This window comes from Macrotis lagotis, chromosome 4 (genome assembly GCF_037893015.1).
Source record: "Macrotis lagotis isolate mMagLag1 chromosome 4, bilby.v1.9.chrom.fasta, whole genome shotgun sequence".
NCBI classification, from domain to species: domain Eukaryota; kingdom Metazoa; phylum Chordata; class Mammalia; order Peramelemorphia; family Peramelidae; genus Macrotis; species Macrotis lagotis.
In genome coordinates this window covers 253,809,408-253,833,985 of record NC_133661.1, presented here as the reverse complement: position 1 = coordinate 253,833,985, position 24,578 = coordinate 253,809,408, and the positions used below count along the sequence as shown (strand labels likewise).

Below are 24,578 nucleotides of genomic sequence, written 5' to 3'. Positions count from 1 at the left end.
TAAGTAGAAGATATGTGAGGATTCAATTCAACTCCAACCACATATATTAAGAATGCTACATGTAGGGAGAGATACAAACTTGAAAAAAAGATACAATCCCTTTGCCCTCATGTAGTTTTCCTTAGTAATAAGATACATGTATATATTCAATATAATATATAATGGTACATTGTAAACATATAACAAAATGTAATAAGAGGGTTGAGACAGATTTGAAGTAATAAATCCATCAAAATATTAATCATTCACAAATGATAAATGGTTTACAAAATGTTATTTAGATGTTGAATATATATAACAATGATATAAATAACATAATATTAACAATTATTTATATTTTGTATGATACTGAATGTTCCCCATGCCTAGAATGTACTCCTTTTTCACCTTCATCTCTGGCAATTCGTGTTTTCTTTTAAGTTTCCCTTTAAGGGCACTTTCCTGTTCATCTCCCTTCCCCAATAAAGAAGGTTTCCTTCACCCTACAAGGCATCTATCTCAACAAACCTACATTTGGGTGTTATATCCTTCATTGGAATGCCAACTCCTTGAGGGCAGGGACTGTTTTAGTTTTGTCTTTGCTGTATCTAACACATTAGTGGATTAGCTACTTGTAGGACATAGTCACTTGACTCAGTTCACTGCTGGACAGTGAACTTGACAGGGTCAAGGTTGTTCCTGAGGCCTAACTTCTCATAGGATTCACTTTTTGCTGCTACTAGCCCAAGTTGCTTTCTGCTGCCAATTTTATTGGCTGAGGGGACCTCAATGTTTTTTCTGAACTTCTTAACTCAAAAGCAGAGATGTGCTAGAGTCACCTGCTAAATTTCCAATGAAAACATTTATATCTCTCAAATTGTAGTTGCTATAAATAAGGGCTTGATTTATTGTTTTGTTGATTATCTAGACTTTAGAAAATGCCAGTAATACAAAGTATTAAATAGAAACTTAAAAGTGTGTGCATACATTTCTCCTGAAAGACATTTACTAGCATACTTCAAACTCCTCAAGTTTTAACTTGGTCCATTCTATTTTCAGATATGGATTAACCTAAGATAGGGAAAGAATAAGCTACAAAAAATTCAAAGACTAGTGGTGGTTGGAGAGGGAGATGAATTAGTTGCTGTCCCTTCCATATTTGCAGTGTTCACAGCAATTCTCTTCACTCAGAGACTGATACAGAAGAAAGAGCAAGAGGTCATTTTCTCAAACCTTTCCTATGCATGCTCAATAACTAGGTAACATCATATTATCTATCTATTACATCTATTCATATATGAACTCAGATACTAGCTATGTGACTGGGAAAGTCATTTAATATCTGTTAGCCTCAGTTTTCTCAACTATAAAATGGGAACCATAATAACACCTATCACCTGTATTGTGAAGGTCAATAAAACAATATTTGTAAAGTGCCTGGCACAGTGTCTGGCATGTAGTAGGAACTTAATAAATTGATTATTCCTTAATTCAATCTTTCTTTCAAGAAGAAACAGTGTGTGGATCTGTGGGTCATTCGTGGCTGGAGCTGGGCTCTTTGAAATAATTGGTATTGAATTGAAATCAGACAAGGAAGATAATCTTGCATGCACAGAATAAACCACCTGTAAGGACAAATATGAAGACTTTGTATGTTCTGAGGACTGGTTCCTCACATTACATATCTACATTTATACATTTTTATATTGGTATCATATGAAAATTGTATCTTGCCAGTAGAATGTACACTGATTGAGAGCAGCTACTATCATATCTATATTCCTTCACCTCCAACTCTAGACCCTAGCACAGTGCTTATATATTGTCCTGGAGGAGCTTAATCATATGCGTAAAATTGATTTTGGGGGGTATGGGTGAGGAAATGGGGTAAAGAGACTTGCCCAAGGTCACACAATTTGAACTCAAGCCCTCATGACTCCACTGCGCCACCTAGCTGCCCCAATGTTTGTTAAATTGCTCCAACAACTGGTAGCTCCTAATGGCTCCATAGCATTTAAAGCTCTTCACCACTTGACCCCCAAATAATAATAATGATAATAATAATAATAATATAATATAACAACAACCAAAACAACATATTTACATGTAAAATACCACCTTCTGCAAGACGTTTTTACCAGCCCTCCATAACGTCGGTGTCTTGCCTGAGATAATAATAATAATAATAATGATAATAATGATATTAATGATTATTATTATGTATTTATCTTGTTTGTACATAGTTGTCTTCATGCTCTCCCCCCCCATAAGATTGTGAGTTCCTTGAAAGCAAGGACTCTTTTTTAAAACTTTCTTACTCCCAGTTTAGCACAGAATCTGGTTTATAGTAGATATTTAATAAATGATGGTTGATTTGATAGGTACACGTCCCCCTCATATAAATTCCCTGAAGCCATCGGTTGTTTTTGTCTCCCCAGTTCTGTGCTCATGATATAATAAGCTTAATAAATGCTTGTAGATTGATTTGATTCGAATTGGGATAGAACTAGGTGCATCATCAATTCTAAAGTTCGGTACAATAGAGCCTGGGATTACTTAGGGGCAATTTTGAAACATCTAAAAAAATTAATGATAAGGAAGTACGGTCCTGAAAGGGAAGAAATTTACAAAACCTTTCAGCAAAGTCCTCGACCTTTGGAAAAGTTTGAAGATCAGAAAGTTTGTTTCCCTTTTTTGATAGAACAAATCAGTGTCCTCTACTCCCGCAGGGATCTCTGGGTCCATTTCTCATCTCCATTCTTCTATTTTCCCCTGCCTCCTTAACTGGAAAGCTCTCCCCTTTTAGCTTTCTTCAAGCTTCATTTCAAATCCTGTCTTCTAGAGGAGAGACCTATCTTAGGAGTTCCCCGAGAGGAGTCCTCTGGTAGGAGTTCTTCGGGGGTTGGGAGTGAGGGGAGCATATGGAACACACTTTAGTTTAAGCCGTTTTATTACCATTTTCTCCATTGCTTTCTTAAGTCTAGACAAAACAAAACAAAAAAATTAAGACTCGATTGATTTGTGGTGTTTCATTTCCAAGCAACTGAAAAGTGAAGGCTTCTCCGCAGACCCCGCCCCTGGGACCCTTCTCCCGAGCGTGCCCGCCCCGGCCCCCGCCGCCTCCTCTCTCTCTCTCTCTCTCTCTCTCTCTCTCTCTCTCTCTCTCTCTCTCTCTCTCTCTCTCTCTCTCTCTCTCTTTCTCTCTCGCTCTCTCGCTCTCTCGCTCGCTCTCTCGCTCCCTCTCTCGCTCGCTCGCTCTCTCGGCGTTCTCCCGGGTTGGCTCCGAGCCCATCCTTCGGGTCGCAGGTGCTTCCTCCACAGGTGCGGGAGCCGGGGCTGCAGCTCTTCTCCGCACCCAACAGCGGGCGCCGCTGTTGCAGTTTGCCCAGGGCCTCGGGAAGAATTCTTGGAGAGTTAAGGCAGCGACTTCTGCTGCCTCCTCCTCAGCCGCGGCCGCAGCGACTGCGGACTGCCTGCCTGCCTGCCTGCCTGCCTCGGCCGACTCCAGCCCTCAGCGTCCGCTCCCAGCGCTGCGGGGAGCGGCGGACCAGGGGGAGGAGGAGGAGAAGGAGGAGGAGGAGGAGGAGCAGGAGGAGGAGGAGGAGGAGGAAGAGCGGGAGGAGGAGGGGGAAAGGGAGGCGGCGCGGGCGGAGGCGGAGGCGCCGGCGCCCCATCCCTCCGTCTTCTGGGGGGCTGCCGAGGATCCCCGAACTGCACCCGGGGAAGAAGGCTAAGAGAGCAGGAGAGCGAATCAAAACAAGGGCTTGGAGCTCCCAACTGTGTCCCGGTGCGCAGAGGACCATGTTGTCCGGGGCGGCTTTTCAGCAGTTTTTCCCCTCTTGGCTTTTTCTCTGAGGGATGTCCCGGTGTTGGGTCCGAGGAAACTAAGAAGAGGAGCAAAGAAATCTGGAGAAGAGTCCGGAGACGAGCCGCGCTTGTCCCCCAGGAAAGCAACTGCGGGAGTCTTTGGTCCTTTTGCTTTCTCCTTTTCTTTTCTTTTCTTTTTTTTTTTTTTTGCCATGGCTCGAGCTGGCCCCCGAGGAGAATAATTATTTTTTTAAGCAGAAGGGAAAATAAAAGACAATTCTTTGGTTGCTAAGGTAATTGTAGTTGGGACAAAAAAAATGTGCGAGAAACATGTAGGGGAAAGGTGCTTAAAAACTGCGTTCCTTCTCTCCCTTCCCATTCATGTTTGTCTCTTCAGCTTCCGTGTATAAGCACTTTATGTTATGAATAGGTGTTCAAAGACTTGCCTGTGCTTATGGTGGCAATGCATGTAAGTCATAGGTGTGCCAAAAGGAAAGCATTGGTGATATATCTAGTCTGGGTTGCGGGTCTGTCCTGTGTGGATCTTCCTATATATTCGTGGATTTGTCTGTGTGTATACATACATAGTGATTTTATTTATATGAGTGTGTATACACTTGCTAATATATTTATTTATTTAGATATCTAGACAGATAGATATTGATATATACATATATACATATATATATATATAATATACTATATACATTGTCAGAGAAGGAGGAGGGGAGGAGAGATAACATTTTTGTAAATGTTGAATGAAAACACTTTCGATGATCATTTTCAGCCTTTTAAACCTGTGGTTAAATTGTAAAAAACTTGTAATTAGAAAGAGGAATTCATTAAATCTTTATCTTTCCCTCCCCCCCCCCCCCCCCCCATGGCAGGTCTTCCTCCTTTGGGGTTTTGGGCAAAGCAAAGAGTCTTTTCCCATGCGGAGGAAGGTGCAGACTGAAGTGTCTGTGGAGGTATATTTGTTTGGAAACTGCAAGGTGGAAAAAGACCCAGATCATCTTGCCTTTTGCAACAATGACAATGGAAACCGGTTGCATTTAAATCTCTTCTTTGACTGTTTTTGTCAAACTGCACAGAAATTGGCCCTGTGAGACTAAGAAAGTGACCCAGAAAATGTAATTTTGCTCAGAATGAAAAACAGCAGTATCTTGCTTTTAATTGAGTAGGACAGGGGAAGAAGTTAGTCTGGATGTAGTGGCATTTCCCAAGCAATATAAGCAAAGTATTGAGATGTTGAAAATCTTTCCTGGAATGTACTAGTGACTGGGAACTAAATAGATTAGCAGGTAGTTTTATAAACCAGTTGACTTTAATAAATAAAAATTCAGTAGTCTTTAATAAATAAGATTTATTTAATAGGCAGAATTAGGTAAACCACACATTGAAAACTATTCGCCTCATTCTATCCTGAGTGTTGTTCTAGTCTGGCATGAAAATGGTAGAGAATTAGAATCAGGATTTGAAAGTGACGTGATTTAGAAACTGTTGTACATGTCTCTTGAGTGCTTGCTGCACTCATAAAGGAATGAGCAATAGTAAAAAAAAAAGGTTCATATAATAATAGTGTGCTCTGAACTTTGTATTTATATTGGTGGTGTTTGTTTTTTTAAAGAAATGTTCATATAATTTCTTTACAGATGCTATTTCCTGAATCTTCCAAGTTTAATGAATTAAGGATTTGATAGGTTGAGAGTAAAGTTTGTGAATATGATGTGGACGGGAACTTTTGGGGCTATAATCTTAGTCTTGATGGAACAAGTCCCCGAACAACTTTTCACAGGATTGTAGGTGATGGTTTGGGCTAAGATGAGAAGGAAAAAGACATCTTCACATGTATGGTGCTTCTTAAGGAGCACTCATTTATGCTTTCTTTCTATGCATGGTTATTTGAGCAAAGAGAATACTTTTGTGGGGGGTCCATTTTAGGATGAGAACAAGATTAAAACCAACATGGATTATTGGAATGTGTTTGGAGGAGACAAGTTGCCTGTAGATCAAACCACTCATCATCAGTTTTGTTGAGGAGTTGGGATGTTAGTATCATAACAAATTACAGCATAAGCATTGGAACCTCAGAAATGTATTGGTAAAATAGGGAAAAAATAAATGTGGACCCTTTCATCTTTTGCTGTCTATAAATTCTAGGTGTTTCAGTTATTCTTATGTGTTTTATTAGGGGATTATCATGTTTTTTCTTCCCCTAAAAAGTACAGAATTTGCTACATGGTGTCATTTATCTGCATTATCTCTTTTAAGAAACATCCCTAGAATTGTTAGTAAAATACTGCTGGTTTTGTATTGGAGTGACAAATAGTCATATCAAATGAAAAATTACCACAAGGCTTTTTTTTCAGTAGAAATCTTTTGAAGGGACTGCCTATTTTTTTCTTTGTCTGGATAAACTGCCTTGTAAAAGAAATATTAAAATAAACCATATGTTATATGGAAGGGGAAAAAAAGACAGAATAAGACTTGGCTAAAATGACATCCTATAATTTTGAATGTCTTATTCTCCAGGCACAAACTTTCATGTCAAAATGTTATAATTAATTTTACAAATCTTTCTGTTTTTCTTCTGGTTATGTGTTTCTGTCACCCAACCTCACAATTTTCTGCTAGGAATTTCTGAAATATTTGGTTGGGATAAAGATAAAACATCAAAAGATGTGAACTGAGAGCTTTGTGTCTTGTACTTATCTTTAATCCAAGGGATAACTAGGGATAGAGGGGATGGAAAGGAATGCTCTCAGGTTTATAGTATAAAATTAGAGTTTTCCTTTGAGGTACCCAGTCATACTTTCTTTGGGGCAATTATGAACTTGGAAAACAGTTTGTGTTCTTCCTTACATTACATTATCTATCTATCTATCTATCTATCTATCTATCTATCTATCTATCTATCTATCTATAACATTATTATGATATATGACATATTTTTGTATTTACAGTAGGCACTTTGTTCCTTATGCTGTAGGAATAAGACAACTAAACATAACTTCAACATGAGTTATGATGTAATTATTGAATTGTTTGTGGGGTGAAATGTTCCCACTTTACAAAGTTTCAGCATCTTGTAAACAGAACTGAGAAACAGGGTAGACTCATGATAGATTTGGAATCTAAAGATGTAGATTTTGGGTCCCAAAACAGCCACTTAGCCAGTGTAATTCTGAACAAATCATTTTAGAGTTCTCCATAAAAAGGAGATAAGTAATAAATAATTTTACCACTTACTTGACAGAATTGTTGTAAGGAAAGATTTTTGTAAAGTGCAAAAATATATAGAAAGAGGTTTTCTCTTACAACTGTAAAGTATGTCAAAGGATTTAGAAGGGAACTGATCTTTAGAGATAATCCAGCCTAACCATATTTACAGAAAAGGGAAGTAATTAATTTTGAGAGGCTGGGACTTGCCCAAGCTCAAGTCAAGTGTCAAGTGTCAAAACTGGGATTCAAATCCTCTCCTAACTTCCAATGCTGTACTCTTTCCAGTATATTTTGGGAGATATAACTGGCAAGTTAGCTTTGGTTAATCAGAATTCTATGATTATTTGTTGAGTTTATTTGAAGGGAGAATAAAAATTTCGCATCTTTTACCAAAAAAAAATATGTATCAGATTAAAGGATGTCAGGGAATTTCCCCAAGAAGAAATTGTTTTCTTAAAGGTGTCATATATAGTGGAAAGAGAATTAGAATTAAAGTCTGAAGAGTCAAGGGAAATTCCTTAGTTCGGATACCTACTAGTCAAGTGATCTTTTTTGGAGACATTTCCCTCCTTTATAAAATGAAGGTGATAGATAATATCATCTTTAGAATGTTCTCTGCATCTGAATTCTATGATCCTTTATGTATTTCTGAGTGGGGTAAAATAAATCTTATTTAAATAATGTTGAAATGGACTTTTTTCCCTTCCAAAAATATTTTCACTGAATTATAATAGCTTACATTTATTGCTTTGCTGTTGCAAAATATCATATAGTTATGATCTCATTTGATTCTCATAACTGCCCTCTATTTCTCAGAAGAGAAAATTGTATAGAAAAAGTGAAATGACTTACCTAAGATCACACAACTTGTGAATGAAGAGAAGAAGAGAGGAATCCAAATCTTCTAATTCCTAATTTAATACTCTTTGTGCCTTACTGGCCTGTTGGAAGGTTACTCTGGAAATTAAGCTAATTAATAGTGAACTAGTTTATCTTAGTTTTATACTAAACAAATATGATTAGATTTAAATTGCCCTTCTCATTCTAAATGGCAGCAGTGAGACTGATGGACTAATAGAATTTTGGTATATTTTTTCTAAAGCGAGTTCTTGAAGGCTGTTCTTTTACTTAACTCCCTAGGCAAATGTTTGCTGAAAATGACTACTTCCAACTATTTTTTCTTTTCTTGCAGACTCAAGAAATTGTGTTTTATGGTTCCTTATTGCTAGCCTAAGACATATACATTGGATAATTATTTATTATTTTTATTTCTGAAGAGAAAGGAGAATATTGAACTGGGAATCAGAAGGGAATCCAGTTCTAGCTCCTAATTCAAATCTCAGCTTTGCCTCTTAACACTAGTTGTGAGTCTATGGAAAAGTTGCTCAGTCTGTCTGAGTCTCGGTGTCTTAAGCTGTAAAATAGGGATGATCATTTTTGGACAGTGTGCCTTACATGGTGGTTATGAGTCAACTTCTTTGGAAATTGTCAAAAGTTATATAAATATGAATTGCTATTTGTTATTGTTTTAGATTGAGTAACCCTTAGTAAGAAAGGAGTGGTAAAGTTAGGACATCTTAAATGGTAGTTGTCTAAATCAATAACTTTTTGTTGGTCCATCATTTCAATTATCTCAAATTCTTTGTGACTTTATTTTGGAGTTTTCTTGGCAAAGATATTGAGTAGTTTACCATTTTCTTCTCAACTTCATTTTACTGAGGAGGAAACTGAAGCTAACAGAGGTAAATGACTAGCTAAGGGTAATAGTTGACACCAATACCTAATTTTATATTAAGTTTGGTTAGCTGGATGTTCAAATGACACTTGTAGTCATGGTTCACTCTAAGGTTGGGTGCCTGAGCAGCTGCCCAATGTGAAAATCACAAATTTACATTCCTTACTCTTTTTCATGTTCATCTGCGCAATAGTGTTTTCTAAGTGCCCATAGTAATGTTCACTCCATCCATAGGTAAAAAAAAAATTATTTATTTATTCATTCATTCATTCGTTTATTTATTTATTTGTTATTTAAAATCTTTTTTATTCATTTCTTAAAACATATCTTTGATGAAATACCACATTTTAATTCCTTCATTTTTGTTCCATCAGTAAACAAACATATGATGTAAAGAGAAAAAGTGCCAAACAACCAGGGGATGACAAGCTGTCATTTGTGTTATACTCAAAATTCCCCCCATATTATGAGTGTGCTAGTGTTCCCTGAATGGTGAAACCAATAGGGAGTTGGGACACAATGAACCAATAGAAATACAGACTTCAAGGGTTATCTTATCACCCATTTCAGATGCCATGGAAGAAGAAGAAAAATAAGAGTTAGAATAGGTAGAATGAGCTTTGGTTCTGCATATGTTCCAATACTGACTGCTGTGGTCACGTGGCTGCTTTCATTCCATAAGGATATGCTTGCTTTCAGTGAGTAACATAACATAATTGAGTTTTGTGTACCTCTCTTATTGTTCTTTTTTGAGTATTAAATGCATGAAATATTAAACTACTTTTTGGTATATCTTTTTGTATACTTAAAATGGTCATTAAGACAGAGAACTGGTTGTTAATTTATTTGAATCCCATCACTGGCCTAGGGTCACAATTAGTGAGTGTCTGAGGCTGAATTTGAATTCGGGAAAATGAATCTTCCTTATTCCAGTCCCAGTGTTGTATCCAATTTAGAATCATTAGTTATGGCAGCAGTCAATAAAATTCCTTAGTGAAAATAGATGAAATAGGAGCTTCTTCCTTAGAAATCCACTAATCTATGGGGGGGGGGGGAGCAAAATGTATTATGATACTTATATTTTGAAAGTAAATGAAATTTCTCCAAGGAAAATCACAAATATTAGAATTGATGGTTTATTATTTATTTAAAACATGGGTTTGACTTAGGGGACTTTAATGGATGTCAATCAAATTTAAACCCCATTCCTCTATCTTGTCAATTCATGCAAGGTTGTTATTCATTTGTTTCAACTGTCTGACTCTTTATGTCCTCTTTTGGGGTTTTCTTGGCAGAGATACTGGAGTGGTTTGCCATTTTCTTCCCCACCCATTTAACAGATGAGGAACTGAAGTGGTTGGGTGAAATGACTTGCCCAAAGTTACACAGCTAGGCAATATCTGAGATCAGATTTGAATTTGGGAAGATGAATCTTCTTTACATTCTTTCAATTGTGTTGCCCCATATAAGTTGCTTTAACTTATTTAGTAAGTATCTACTATATGCAAGACATCAAAAATAACCAGAGGTCCTTTGCACTGACACATTTTGCTCTTTAATTTGAAGACAAGATTTTCTTGTAAACTTTTTCTAAAGAGAAGAGACTTTTTTAGATTCTAAGATCAAGCAAGTCTAAGCCTGGGTCTGGAGTTGGAAAGACCAATCATCCTGAGTTCAAATTTGGCCTCAGACTCTCACCAACTTGTGTTACTTGGGAAATCACCTCATCCTGTTCGCCTCAGGTTCCTCAATTGTAAAATGAGCTGGAGAAGCAAATGGCAAACCATTCCAGTTTCTTTGTCAAGAAAATCCAAATGGGTCACAAAGTCAGATAAAACTGAAATGAGTGAACAACAACAGATACACCAGACTGAGAACTTAGAAAAGACAGTTTCTAATCTAAAAGAATTTACTTCTAGGTTGGGGGAGAAGGGTTATCCTTTGAAATCCTTTTCTGTTCTTGATGTTTGCTTCTGTTATTAACTAAACAATATCACAAGTCTATAAGACAGTACACTGCAACAAGAGAAATGAACATGCTTGTGGAACCCTAAGCAAGTGCAAAGAGTTCAAATCCCATGGTGTGTGGATGGTGCTTGAATTGAGTCTGGAAGGAAACCATGGACTCTAAGAGGCTGTTGTTGACTGAGAATACGCTCTAGGTGGGCACATAGTCACTGAAAAGACAGAAAGACAGGAAATAGAGCATCATGTGTGGGGAATCATAGGTAGTCCATTATGGCTAAACTGTAGTGTGATAAAGAGAATAATGTGTACAAAGATTGGAAAGATATTGAGGGCACTGGTTGTAGAGAACTTCAAATATCAGAAAGAGAACATTTGTATTTCATTCTAGAAGTAATATGGAGTTTATTTAATAGTAGAATGATATAGTTAGATCTGTGTTCTAGAAAGGGTGGATTGGGGTGGAGAGAGAATTGAAGTAGGGGGACCAATTTGGAGAGGTTTTAGTAAAATTCAAGGAAGAGGTGATAAGTAGGGTAGTATCTGAATAGAGAGAAAGGGCCATAATCAGGTGAAATTGAATAGAGGGGAAACAAGAATTTTCAGTTGATTAAATAAAGTGAGAGAAAATGAAGTGTTGAGAAAGAAATTGAGGTTTGGTTGCAAATCTAGGTGAATAGGATTGTGATGCCTTTAACAGTAATAGGGAATTTCAGGAGGGAGAGTTCTTGGGGAAAGATAATGAGTTCTGGAGGACATTCAGGGGTGCTTATGGTAATCCCATGAAACTTCTATTTGGGAAGCTGAGGCTGGTATATTTCTTGAAGTTGGTAGTTTTGAACTGCAATGGGTTAAAGTTATTGAGTGTCCAACCAAAGTTTGACATTTATATGGTGAACTCCAAGGAAAGATGGACCACCAAGAGGGATAAACTGGCCCAGGTCAAAAAAGAAGGTCACAGCTCCTGTTCCAAGCTAGGAACTTCTAGTTTGAGTGAGATGGGGAGATCTAGTCCTTAAAATAATAAAAATAATAACAATAGCAATAATTACAATTTGTACATGACAAGTTTAGGATGTCTCCAGGAAATCATTTTTGAAATTACATTTAGATAGTTTATAATGTGGAACCAGAGCACAGGAAAAAGAACCTAGGGTTGAATATATGGATTTGGGATTCACAAACATAGAACTGTAGAGAGAAAAGAGAAGGCCCAGGTCAGAGTCTTTAGATTTTCTTCTGCCTGATAAAAATAATCAAGAACTAGAACTCTTAACTTGACATATGTGCATTTATTTATATTTTATTTATGTTTTTGCAAGGCAATGGGGTCAAGTGACTTGCCCAAGGTCACACAGCTAGGTAATTATCAAGTGTCTAAGGCTGGAGCTGAACTCAGTTCCTCCTGACTCCAGGGTCAGTGCTCTATCCACTGCACCACCTAGCTGCCCCATATGTGCATTTAAAAATATTTTGATAACTATATCTTAATAATAACTGCTTTCTTTTGTAATCTTGTACATTTTGCTTTATGCATTTAAAAACATTATGAGAAAGGATGCAAAATCTTCACTAGATTGCCAAAGATGTTGGTGATTCAAAAAAAAAGGTTAAAAATCTTTGGTCTGGAAGAATCTATCTTTAATGTCTACCTCCAATTCATAAGTTTGCCTTAGGATAGCATAGAATCTTCAGGACTCGATTGAAAGATCTATATAGATAGATGATTTATTAAATTCTTATTATGGGTCAGGCACTCACACTAAATGCTGGGGATACAAATTCAAGGAAACAAGGCATCCTTGCCTTCAGGGAACTTCTTGAGTAGGAGAAGACACCTAAAGGGAAGCTGACCCAGGATAGAATTACCTCAGAGAGGCAGTTTGGTGGTGGTCTGGAGACCTGGCCTGGATGAAATTAGGCAAACATTCATCTATCAAATCTTTCTCTACCCCTCTCAGTTGTATAATCCCAAATTTTGGTTGGGTTAAGGGTAGAGAAGGTAAAGACTATGGCTAGAGTAGAGGATATAATTTTATATCTTTATTTGTAGCTTATTAGAACTGGAAAGTACTTTTGAATGTATCTTCCACTTCTCACATTTTATAAATAATGAAATTGGGACCAGAGAGGAGAGTTGATCTGCCCCAAATTTCACAACTGGTAGAACATTTCTTTTGGTTTTGGCAGGTAGATTTTCTTTAACCACAGGATAAATGTTTTTTAAGTTTACAGGAGAGCCTAATCTCTTAAGTCTGTTTATTCCATGAGCAGGGCTCCAGCTACCATCAATAAGAAATCAGGTTTTTGAACGGATAGCTCTGGTTTTACTTATTTTATTTTAGATGTTAGAAAGCAACTAAAATGTAACAATATATAAAGTATAGCATAAGGTGATAGTTCAAAATTTCTATTTATTTTTGTCAGTGATAAGACACAATTGATCAATTAAGGGCAAAATAAATGCCTGTTTCTTTTTTTTTCCCTAGTATTGTTGAAGGGAAGTTACTTTAGAAGTTGGGTGGGCAGGGTGGGAGGGAAAAGCAACATAATTTGTAGCAATAACTTGACTGGGAGAAAAAGCAGTAGGTGTCCACCTAAATTCATGATGGTGCCTTTTGTCTTTAATCTTTTTTACGTAGATATTTTCTTGGCAGTGAGTAAAGATCCTGATAGGATTCCAAGCCACAGTAAAACTCTGTAATCTGAAATATGGATAGAGATATGTATCAATGTTGTCAACTCTCTCCAAGGACCATATGGAAAATAACCTTGTGATTAGAGAATAAGAATGGGTATTGGAACCCTTGCTTCTTTATGGGTACCCCTCATAGACTAAGAAATGAAAAATGTCTTCAGTTCTATATCATTTGCCACATCCCAATCTTGATGAAAACAAACAAACAAAAACTATTGAGTATAATGCAGAGCAGCACAAAAAGGAAAATATAGATTGTGCCTAAAATAAAGGTTGGTTGGGGTTTTTTTCCCCTTTAGAGCCAAGGAGTGATGACTTGCTAGAGGGGCACTTAGACAAAGTAATGGGAAAATCAGATGCACCTCTGGCATGTGAAGACTCAGTATTGGCTCTGCAAACAAGGGAGAATTGCTGATTTGCAGAGAGAGGGCTGATGAGTCACAAAGAGATATACCTAGGTGCAACAACTCCCTCTTGGGATCATATCAGAGACTTGTCATTTAAACTTTTTTCCTTTGATCAGAGCCATGGCAGATCACTGAGAAACACTTATAACTAATGGCTGGAAATTCAGTACCTTAAAAATAATTCAGTATTCCTAGGTAGTCATGAGTAGGTCTAGAGTAGAAGAAAAAATGGTTCCATGATTTTAGGAATTCCTTCTTTTTCTTTGGTTTTTTTTTTTTTCAAGGCAATGGGGTTAAGTGGCTTGCCCAAGGCCATACGGCTAGGTAATTATTAAGTGTCTGAGGTCGGATTTGAACTCAGGTACTCCTGACTCCAAGGCCAGTGCTCTATCCACTGCGCCACCTAGCCGTCCCCCTTATTTTTCTTTTAGAAAGATTTTGTTTATTTTGAGCTTTACAATTTTTCCCCTAATCTTGCTTCCCTCCCCTCACCCCCACAGAAAGCAATCTGTTAGTCTTTACATTGTTTCCATGATATATATTGATCTAAGTTGAATGTGATGAGAGAGAAAGCATATCCTTAAGAAAGAAAAATAAAGTATAAGAAATAGCAAAATTACATAAGAAGATAATATTTTTTCCCCTAAATTTTAAGGTAATAGTCTTTTGTCTTTGTTCAAACTCCATAATTCTTTCTCTGGATACAGATGGCATTCTGCATCACAGATAGCCCAAAATTGTCCCTGATTGTTGCACTGATGGAATGAGCAAGTCCATCAAGATTGATTGTCACTCCCATGTTGCTGTTAGGGTGTACAGTGTTTTTCTGGTTCTGCTCATCTCACTCAGCATCAGGTCATGCAAATCCTTCCAGGCTTCCCTGAATTCTCATCCCTTCTGGTTTCTAATAGAACAATAGTGTACCATGATATACATATACCACAGTTTGTTAAGCCATTCCCCAAATGAAGGACATTCATTTAATTTCCAATTTTTTGCCACCACAAACAGGGCTGCTATGAATATTTTTGTACAAGTGATGTTTTTACACTTTTTCCATCATCTCTTCAGGGTATAGACCCAGTAGTGGCACATTTTTGTTTCCCTTTGGGCGTAATTCCAAATTGCTATCCAGAAAGGTTGGATTAGTTCACAGTTCTACCAACAATGCATTAGTGTCCCAGATTTCCCACATCCCTTGCAAACATTGATCGTTGTCCTTTCTGGTCTTGTTGGCTAGTCTGAGAGGTGTGAGGTGGTACCTCAGAGATGCTTTAATTTGCATTTCTCTAATAAGTATTGATTTAGAGCAATTTTTCATATGACTATTGATTGCTTTGATTTTTCTCAGCTGTAAATTGCCTTTGCATATCCTTTCACCATTTGTCAATTGGGGAATGGCTTATTTTTTTGGAAATTTGACTCTGTATATTTTAGAAATGAGTACTTTGTCAGAAACAATAGTAGTAAAAATTGTTTCCCAATTTACTATGTTTCTTTTGATCTTGTATTTTTTGATACAGTAGTTTTGTCTGTGTGAAAGCTTTTTAATTTAATGTAATCAAAATTATCTAGTTTGTTTTTAATGATGTCCTGCATCTCTTCCTTGGTCATAAACTGCTTCCCTTTCCATAGATCTGACAGGTAAACTACTCTTTGATCTTCTAGTTTGCCTATAATAATTTTTTTATGTATAAATCCTGTATCCATTTTGATCTTATCTTGGAATAGGGTGTGAGGTGTTGGTCTAATCTAAATTTCTTCCATACAAACTTCCAATTTTCCCAACAGTTTTATTAAAGAGAGAGCTGGACTCTATGGGTTTATTGAACAGCAGATTACTATAATCATTTCCTGCTATTGTACCTAGTCTATTCCACTAATCCACCACTCTGTTTTTTAGCCAGAACCAGACAATTTTGATGGCTGATGCTTTATAATATAATTTTAGATCAGGTAGGGCTAAGCCACCTTCTTTTATACTTTTTTCATTTAATCCCTGGAAATTCTTGACTTTTTATTTATGACTTTTTATTTATGAATTTACTTACAACCTTTTCTAACTCATTAATTTTTTGGAATTTTAATTGGCAAGGCACTAAACAGATAGTTTAGTTTTGGTAGAATTGTCATTTTATTATATTAACTTGACCTATCCATGAGCCCAGTTATTTAAATCTGATTTTATTTGTGAGAAGTGTTTTGTAATTGTTTGCAAAAAGTTTTTGATTCTGCCTTGGCAGATAGACTCCCAGGTATTTTATATTGTCTGAGGTTACTTTGAATAGAATTTCTCATTCTAGCTCTTTCTGCTGTATCTTGCTAGTCATATATAGAAATGTTGAAGATTTATGAGGGTTTATTTTATATCCTGTGACTTTGCTAAAGTTGCTAGTTATTTCTTGTAGTTTTTAAGATGATTTTGTGAGATTCTATAGGTATACCATCCTGTCATCTGCAAAGAGTGGAGTTTTGTCTCTTTCTTCCCAATTCCAATTCCTTCAATTTCTTTTTCTTCTCATTGCTGAAACTAATATTTCTAATACAATATTGAATAGTAGTGGTGATAGTGGGCATCCTTGTTTCACCCCTGATCTAGCTGGGAATACCTCTAGCCTATCTGTGTTGCATATAATGCTTGTTGATGGTTTCAGATAGAAACTGCTTATTATTCTAAGGAACAATCCATTTATTCCTACAATCTCTAATGTTTTTAGTAGGAATGGGTGCTATATTTTGTCAAAAGCTTTTTCAGCATCTATTGATATAATCCTATGATTTCTGATAGGTTTGTTATTGATATAATTAATTATACTAACAGTTTTTCTAATATTTAACCAACCCTGCATTCCTGGAATAAATCCTTCTTGGTCATAGTGCATTATCCTTAGGATAATTTGTTGTAATCATTTTGCTAAGATTATATTTAAGATTTTTGCATCTATATTCATCAGGGTGACAGGCCTATAATTTTCTTTCTGCTCCAACTCTTCCTGATTTAGGGATCAGCACCATATTGATGTCATAGAAAGAGTTAGGCAGAGTTCCATCTTCCCCTGTTTTTTGAAAGAGTTTATATAGAATTGGAACCAATTGTTCCTTAAATGTTTGATAGAATTCACTTGTAAATCCATCTGGCCCTGGAGATTTTTTTCTTAGGGAGTTCAATAATGGCTTTTTGAATTTCTTTTTCTGAGATAGGGTTGTGTAGGTATTTAATTTTCTCTTCATTTAACCTGGGCAACTTAGATTTTTGCAAATATTCTTCCATTTCAATTAGATTGTCAAATTTATTGGCATGGAGTTGAACAAAATAACTCTGAATCATTGCTTTAATTTCCTCCTCATTGATGGTGAGTACACCTTTTTCATTTATGATACTAGCAATTTGGTTTTATTTTTTTTTAATCAAATTGACTCAAAGTTTATCAATTTTATTGTTTTTTTTCATGAAACAAATTCTTGGTTTTATTATTAGTTCAATTGTTTTCTTGCTTTTAATTTTATTAATTTCTCCTTTAATTTTTAGAATTTCTAATTTGATATTTAATTGGGGGGTTAATTTGTTCTTTCTCTAATTTTTTAGTTCCATATTTAGTTTATTGATTTCCTCTTTCTCTAATTTTTTCATGTAATCATTTAAAGATATAATATATCCCCTGATAGCCACCTTGAGTGAATCCCATGTATTGTTTCATTATTGTCATTATCTAGGATGAAATAATTAATTATTTCTATAATTTGTTGTTTGATCCACTCATTTTTAATAAGAGCTTACTTAGTTTCCAATTAGTTTTGGGTCTATATCTCCCTGGCTCATTATTGCATATGATTTTTATTACATTATGATCTCAGAAAGATGTCTTCAGTATTTCTGCTTTTCTGCAATTGATCATTAGACTTTTATGCCCTAGTACATGGTCAATTTTTGTGTAAGTGCCATATACTGAAGAAAAACAGGTATATTCCTTTCTATCCCCATTCAATTTCCTCCATAAGTCTATCATATTTAGGTTTTTCTAACAATCTATTTACCTCCTTAAGTTCCTTCTTGTTTGTTTTATGATTATATTTATCTAAATCTGAGAATAGCAGGTTGAGATCTCCCACTAGCAGAGTTTTGCTGTCTATGTCTTCCTGTAGCTCTTTCAACCTCTCTTCTAAGAACTTGGATGCTATACCACTGGGTGTATACATATTTAGTATTGAAGCTACTTTATTGTCTATGGAACCTTTTAGGAGAATATAGTTTCCTTCCTTATCTCTTTTAATGCTATCTATTTTTGCAGCTACTTTGTCTGAGATAAGGATTGCTACCCCTCCTTTTTTCATTTAAACTGAAGCAAAATATATTTTTCTCCAACCTTTTACCTTTACTCTATTTGTATCTCTACTTCAAATGAGTTTCTTGTAAGCAGCATATTGGAGGATTCTGGTTTTTAATCCACTGTGCTATTTGGTTACATTTTAAAGAAGAGTTCATCCCATTCACATTCAAAGTTATAATTACTAACCCTTTATTGCCCTCTATGCTATCTTCCCTCTGTTTGTATTTTCCCCCTTTTGTCCCTTTATCCATTTTCTGAATACCACCACCTTCAGTATGTTTTTGCCATTCTATATCAACCCTCCTCCCCTTTCTTTCCCTTTTTCCTTTTCCCCTTCTTTTTTCCCCTTCCTTCTCTTAGTTCCCCTTTCTCTCCTCCTCCCCATCCCCCACTCCCTTTCCCCCTTTTAATATTTGAAAGGTAAGATAAGTTTCTTACCTTAACTGAGTGTGCAAGTTAACTTTAAGCCAAGTCTGATGAGAAGAAGATTCAGGTGCTTCACACCTCCTCCCTTCTTCCCCTCTATTTCAATAGGTCTTTTGTACCTCTTATTGTAATGAGATTTACCCCATTCAATCTCCTCCTTCCTCCTGTCTTCTTACTGTCCCCCTTTGTAGGGAGTTATTGTTTTTAAATCATTCTGTCAGAGTCACAGAAAAGTCCTGTGTATCCTTCACTTCTGGCTAAGTATATTCTCTCTAATAGAGTTACAATTCTTGAGTTATTAGAGTCTTTAGACCAGGTAGGGATATAGCCAGTTTCATCTTATTGGATGACAGTCTCATGGATAAGTAATGAGTGTCCATCACTTCTGACTAAGTATATTCTCTCTAGTAGAATTATACTTCTCAAGAGATATGAGAATCTTTTACTCAGTTGAGGATATAATTAGTTTGATCTTATTGGATAGTTGGGGTTTTTTCCCTTTACCCCCTCTTTTTTTTTTAACCTTTTCATGTATCTCTTGCATTTCCAGTTTGATATCCAAGTTTTCTATTTAGCTCTAGTCTTTTCATCAAGAAATGTTGCAAGTCTCTCATTTCGTTAAATGTATATCTTTTCCTCTAGAAGTGAAGGCTCAGCTTTGTCGGATAGTGGATTCTTGGCTGGTATTCCTAGCTCCCTTGCTCTTTGGAATATCTCATTCCAGGCCCTTTCATCCTTTAATGTTGATGCAGCCAGGTCCTATGTAATCCTTAATGTGACTCTTTGGTGTTTAAATTGTTTCTTTCTGGCTGCTTGCAAGATTTTCTCTTTTATCTGATAGTTCTGGAATTTGGCCACTACATTCCTTGTTGTTTTCATTTTAAGATCTCTTTCTGGAGGGGATCGATCGATGTATTCTTTCAATAACTATTTTGCTCTCTGGTTTCATGATATAAAGGTAGTTTCCATCACTAAATCCTGTAATATTAAGTCCAGGCTTATTTTATCTTCAGTGTTTTCATGAAGTCCTATAATTCTCAGGTTGTATCTTCTTGATCTATTCTTGAGGTCATTGGTTTTGCTGATGAGGTATTTTACAATTTCTTCTTTTTTATTTTTTGTTTTTGTTTAACAGACTCTTGCTGTCTCATGAAGTCATTAGTTTCCACAGATTCCATTCTTTTTTTAGAGAAGAATTTTCTTCATTTACCTTTTGCAATTCCTTTTCCAATTGACTGATTCTATTTTTTGTAAGAGTTTTCCATTGTACCAATTGAGGTTTTGAGAGACTTATTTACTTTTTGTATTCATCCAGTCATTTTTCCCAAAGATTTGTTTTCGTGTTGCAAGGTGTTAATTTTCTCTCCCAAATTTTCCAATTGATTTTTAAACTCCTTCCTGCTTTCTTCAAGGAAGTCTTTCTGTGCAGGAGACCAGATCATATTCTCTTCAGGTCTCTCTGAGGTAGCATCTTTTTCTAATGGGAATTTTTCTATGGACACTCCTTTCTGATGTCATTTTTTCCTTTTTCTAAGACCTTATGCTGGGGAGGATCTGGTTCACAAAGGTTTGGTGTTGAGATCCTTAGAGGCTTTACTGACTGGGTTTAGTAATTCCAAGTGGGCTTGCCAGTAGGCTGTGTTGGTTGCTTTTTTCTGGAGTGTATGTGACCTTGATTTGAGGCCCTCTCCCTTGCCCTGGAGGGGGTGGTTGAAGCTGCTGAATATTTTTATCTTTGAACAATGATGGGCTTTGCCCTAGGGCAAGGTAATTGCTCTCTCTATTCACAGCTGAGGGAATTCTGCTGCTCACACCTTAGCCTGGGTTAGAAGTGGGCTATAATTGTGTTTGTTTTGGAAAGAGGCTTCAGCTGAAATGAAGGTATGAACTCTGAATTTTTTTTAAGTTTTTTGGGGTTTTTGGGCAAGGCAATGGGGTTAAGTGGCTTGCCCAAGCAAGGCCACACAGCTAGGTAATTATTAGATGTCTGAGGCTGGATTTGAACTCAGGTATTCCTGACTCCAGGGCTGGTGCTCTGTGCCACCTAGCCGCCCCCATGAACTCTGAATTTTTCCAGATCAGATGAGCCCAGGGATTGATGTCTGCAACTCTCCCGCACTGGAACTCACCCTCCTTCCCTGCTGCCAAGCTCCAGACAGTCAGTGCCACAACCAATGCCTCTGTTCCTCAGTTGACCCCCACCCTCATGGTGGATCAGGCCAGTCCCTCTCTCAGGATCTCACCCTGTCCTGTGCTCCCACCAGAGTTCACCCTCTGCACCCAGGTTCACCCATGATCCCAGAAGACAAACCTTGAGGTAGATGTTCTTCTCCTAGCTTCTCTTACTAGATTTTGGATTTCTGTTAAGAGGTTTGTTTCATATTATGTATGAGGGAAGATCAGGAGACCTTAACACAGTGCCTGTCTTCTCTCTGCCATCTTGGCCAGAAGTCCAAGAATTCTTTATTCTTAAACATTCCTTTGTGTTTTTTATTATTTTTGGACTCTCAATTTTTTATGAGTTTCTTTTTGTATCTATTTGCTTTTTAATGATTCTATTCCTTATTTATATCTTTATTATAAAAGATATAAATCCATACATCCAAACAACCATCCATCCATCTAATCTAATCTATCTTCTATATCTGCCTGTCTATCTGCCTTTCTATCTATCTATCATCTATCTTTATAGCTGTCTATCTATTTAGCAATTATTTATGAAAACAATTTTAGAGAACTTTAGACAATTTAGAGAATTAACTATTTTGCAGTATATATTGTATATATATATATAATATATACATGGCTTTTTATAAACATGTATCAGATATCAAATATATATATAATATATATATATATAATATATATATATATATATACACCTGTGTATATATTTAATTTGTATATGTGTGTGTATACATATGCATGTGTGTATATATTATCTATCTTTCTATAGTTAGGTGCAGCTAAATGGCACTATGGAGCGAGTGCCAGGCATGAGATCAGACAGACATATTCTTGAGTTAAAATCTGGCTTCAGACACTTACTGTGTGACCCTGGGCAAGTAATTTAACCCTGCTTGCCTCAGTTTCCTCATCTATAAAATGACCTAGAGAAGGAAATAGCAAACCACCCCAGTATCTGCCAAGACAAACCCAAAGGGGGTCACACAGAATTATTCATGACTGAAGAATAGCTAAACAACAACAGCAAAATTATATACTCAGGTGAATAGGGCACTGGAGCAAGAGTCAGGAAGACTGAAATGAATAAGTAAATATTCAGAGATAGCATTGTGTAATGAACAGAGGGCAAATTTGGGTTGTGTTTCTGACATTCTGCTTGCTATGCGACCAAATTTATGTCACAATTCTCACTGCCCTCCAAGAATATAAGTCACAGATAGGTTTCCCCATATGTATCAGTACAAGAAGTTCCTATATCAATAGTTCCTTTTGCCTAGGAAATCACAGGTCTTTACCTAGGTAGGTTTGTTTTATAGTATCATCTGTTTCTTTTGGGTCGGTTTGTTTTATGGTCTTCATCTGTTTCTTCCTTCATTTACTTCTAATCTACCCATCACTACTTCTGGATGCCAAAATTCTCAATGTACTGAATTCCCAGTCATTAATTCCAAGCATTTCTTAGTCCTTTTCCATGATATTAGTCAAAGAAACAAAGCTTTTAAAAAAAAAGTACCTGGTCTCAGAATATGAGCAATTCATTCTAACTGAAAGTCCACTCTCTACCTTACTTCATGAACTCATGTGAGCTCAATAAAACTTCAGTAAGTATATCTGTGGTCTGTGTAAAAGTTTGAAATCCTCTTCTTGTTACCAGAATACAGTATGATAAATTCATTAATGTGATAAATGTGATCACTGACTGACAGACTATGGCTTTCTCTTGGTCTGTTTAATTTCTTGAAATAGTTTTTTGTGGTTTTTTTGAAAGACAATGGGGTTAAGTGACTTGACTAGGTCACACAGCTAGGTAATTAATTATTAAGAGTCTGTAGTCAAATTTGAATTCAAATCCTCCTGACTCCAGGGCTGGTGCTCTATCCACTGTCATACCTAGCTGCCCCTTGAAATAGATTTGTTGAGGTCTCTACTTGATGGGTGGGAGCAACTGAGACTGGGAAGATAGAATATTGTAGAACTTGTTTATTTTGGTTTCTTTGGGTCTTGTGATTATCATTTAATATTTTTTTTTCCTTCTTTGATTTGGATGCTAAACTTTGAACACTCAACTTTAGTTTATGGCTTTGTAGAGAGTAACAGCCAGTTCATAGGTATATGAGTCTCTACCAGAACTATTTCTAGCACCAACCAAACAAGACTTTGGTCAGGGATGCCAGCATTTGGTGAATTGGGCACATTCTTTTTTTTTTTTTGCAAGGCACTGGGGTTGAGTGGCCTGCCCAAGGCCACACAGCCAGGTAATTATTAAGTGTCTGAGGTCAAATTTGAACTCAGGTACTCCTGACTCCAGGGCCAGTGCTCTATCTACTGTGTCACCTAGCTGCCCAAATTGGACACATTCTTTCCTTTGTGTCTCCAAGTTTTACCTTTATAGTCCTATAGACCTGTGGGGCATAATGATCCCTTTATTGCCATCTCTAGTGTTTCATTGAATGGTGCTTTTCTCCTGGGGCTCACTTTTTAGAGCCAGAACTCTCGGAGAGATAGACGATTCCCTTCCAATGTGATTGTGCCCATCAAAGAACTGTCTTTTATGCTTTCTTACTCTCATCTATCTGACATTAAGCTAAATATTGTGGGAGACACAAGGTTGTTTGTGACATGATCCCTGCCATCAAGAACTTTACAGACTCATTCATTAGGAAAGCTGAATATTAACACATGAATATTAAAGTAATTATATAAAAATTAAGTAAAACAATAAAATAGGAGAAGTCAGAAGGCATCTTGTTTTTATCTGGTTCTTTGAAAACACTGTGTCAAGTGATGAGGCTATAGAAGACAGTTCCACAGCAGTAAAGTTGGAGCTTGGGGACTGAAGAAATGGGATATTTAGCACAGCATATTGGGAAGGGTACAGGAAACCATATGGTGAGTTGTGATGGATGGAGACAGGTGGGAATGTCCAGGAGTGGTCAAGAGTAGGGAGGGTATTAATAGTGAAATTGGCAGAGTACTAAGCTGGGCTAATCCCCCTAATGGCATTCTTACTGGTGTTTGGGATGCTAAATGACATTATTTAAGGCAACCTTATGGTGGAGTATGCCTCCACATAATTGTGAAATGAGTGGCATAGACAAGATGCTATAAATTTGAGGAAGGGAGAGATCTCTGTGGGATGGATGGTCGAAGAAGACTTCATAGGAGTGAAATTTGAGTTGGGCCTTAAGGAACTTGTAGAATTTAGATTAGTCACTCACCAAGTACCTACCATGTGCTAGGCACTGTAAGTAAATTCTGGGGGAATGCGAAAAATGGTCAAAGAAATAGTCCCTACTTTTAATGAGTTCACAGTCAAGTGGAAGCAATATACAAACAAATAAGTACAAGCTAATCTATACACACATACACACATACACACAAAGATATATATATCTATATAGATATCTATATAGATATATAGACATCTATAGGATATAGGATATATTGGGGAGAGTCTCAGTGGGAGAACACTAAGATTAAGGAGGACTGGAGAGACTACTTAATGAAAATAACATTCCAGTTGAAGGAAACCAAGGAGGTTAGGAAGTGAAGAAGAGGAAAATCATTCTAGATTTGGGGTACAACCAGAGCAAATGCCTGGAGACCAGAAATGGAGCATTATGTGCATTGAAAAAAAGGACATTTCAGTTAACTAATGTTTATAATTCATAGATATCGAGGAAGAAGGCATTTAGACATAACCTAATTCCATCTTCTACACACTCCTGTTATATAGATGAGGAAGTGAAGACCACAAAGGTCTACAAAGGTAGACTGATTTGCCCAGTGTCATACAGGCACTCAGTAACAGAGCTGGTATTTGA

The 24,578-nt window shown here is 36.6% G+C and overlaps 1 protein-coding gene across 5 annotated transcripts in view; it reads left to right on the top strand.

Moving 5' to 3' along the window:
• RGS6 (regulator of G protein signaling 6) overlaps positions 1 to 24,578 on the top strand; it is a 684,015-nt gene that overhangs the window by 45,892 nt on the left and 613,545 nt on the right. For 3 of the 5 annotated variants that reach the window (XM_074235808.1, XM_074235802.1, XM_074235801.1), the window contains exon 1: positions 3,655 to 4,079. The exons of 1 other annotated variant lie outside the window; for it this stretch is intronic. The gene's annotated coding sequence lies outside the window, so the exon portion shown is untranslated. Of the gene's footprint in view, positions 1 to 2,815; positions 2,864 to 3,654; positions 4,080 to 24,578 lie in introns of those variants that run through there. One more of the 5 variants, XM_074235800.1, reaches the window with a different exon arrangement.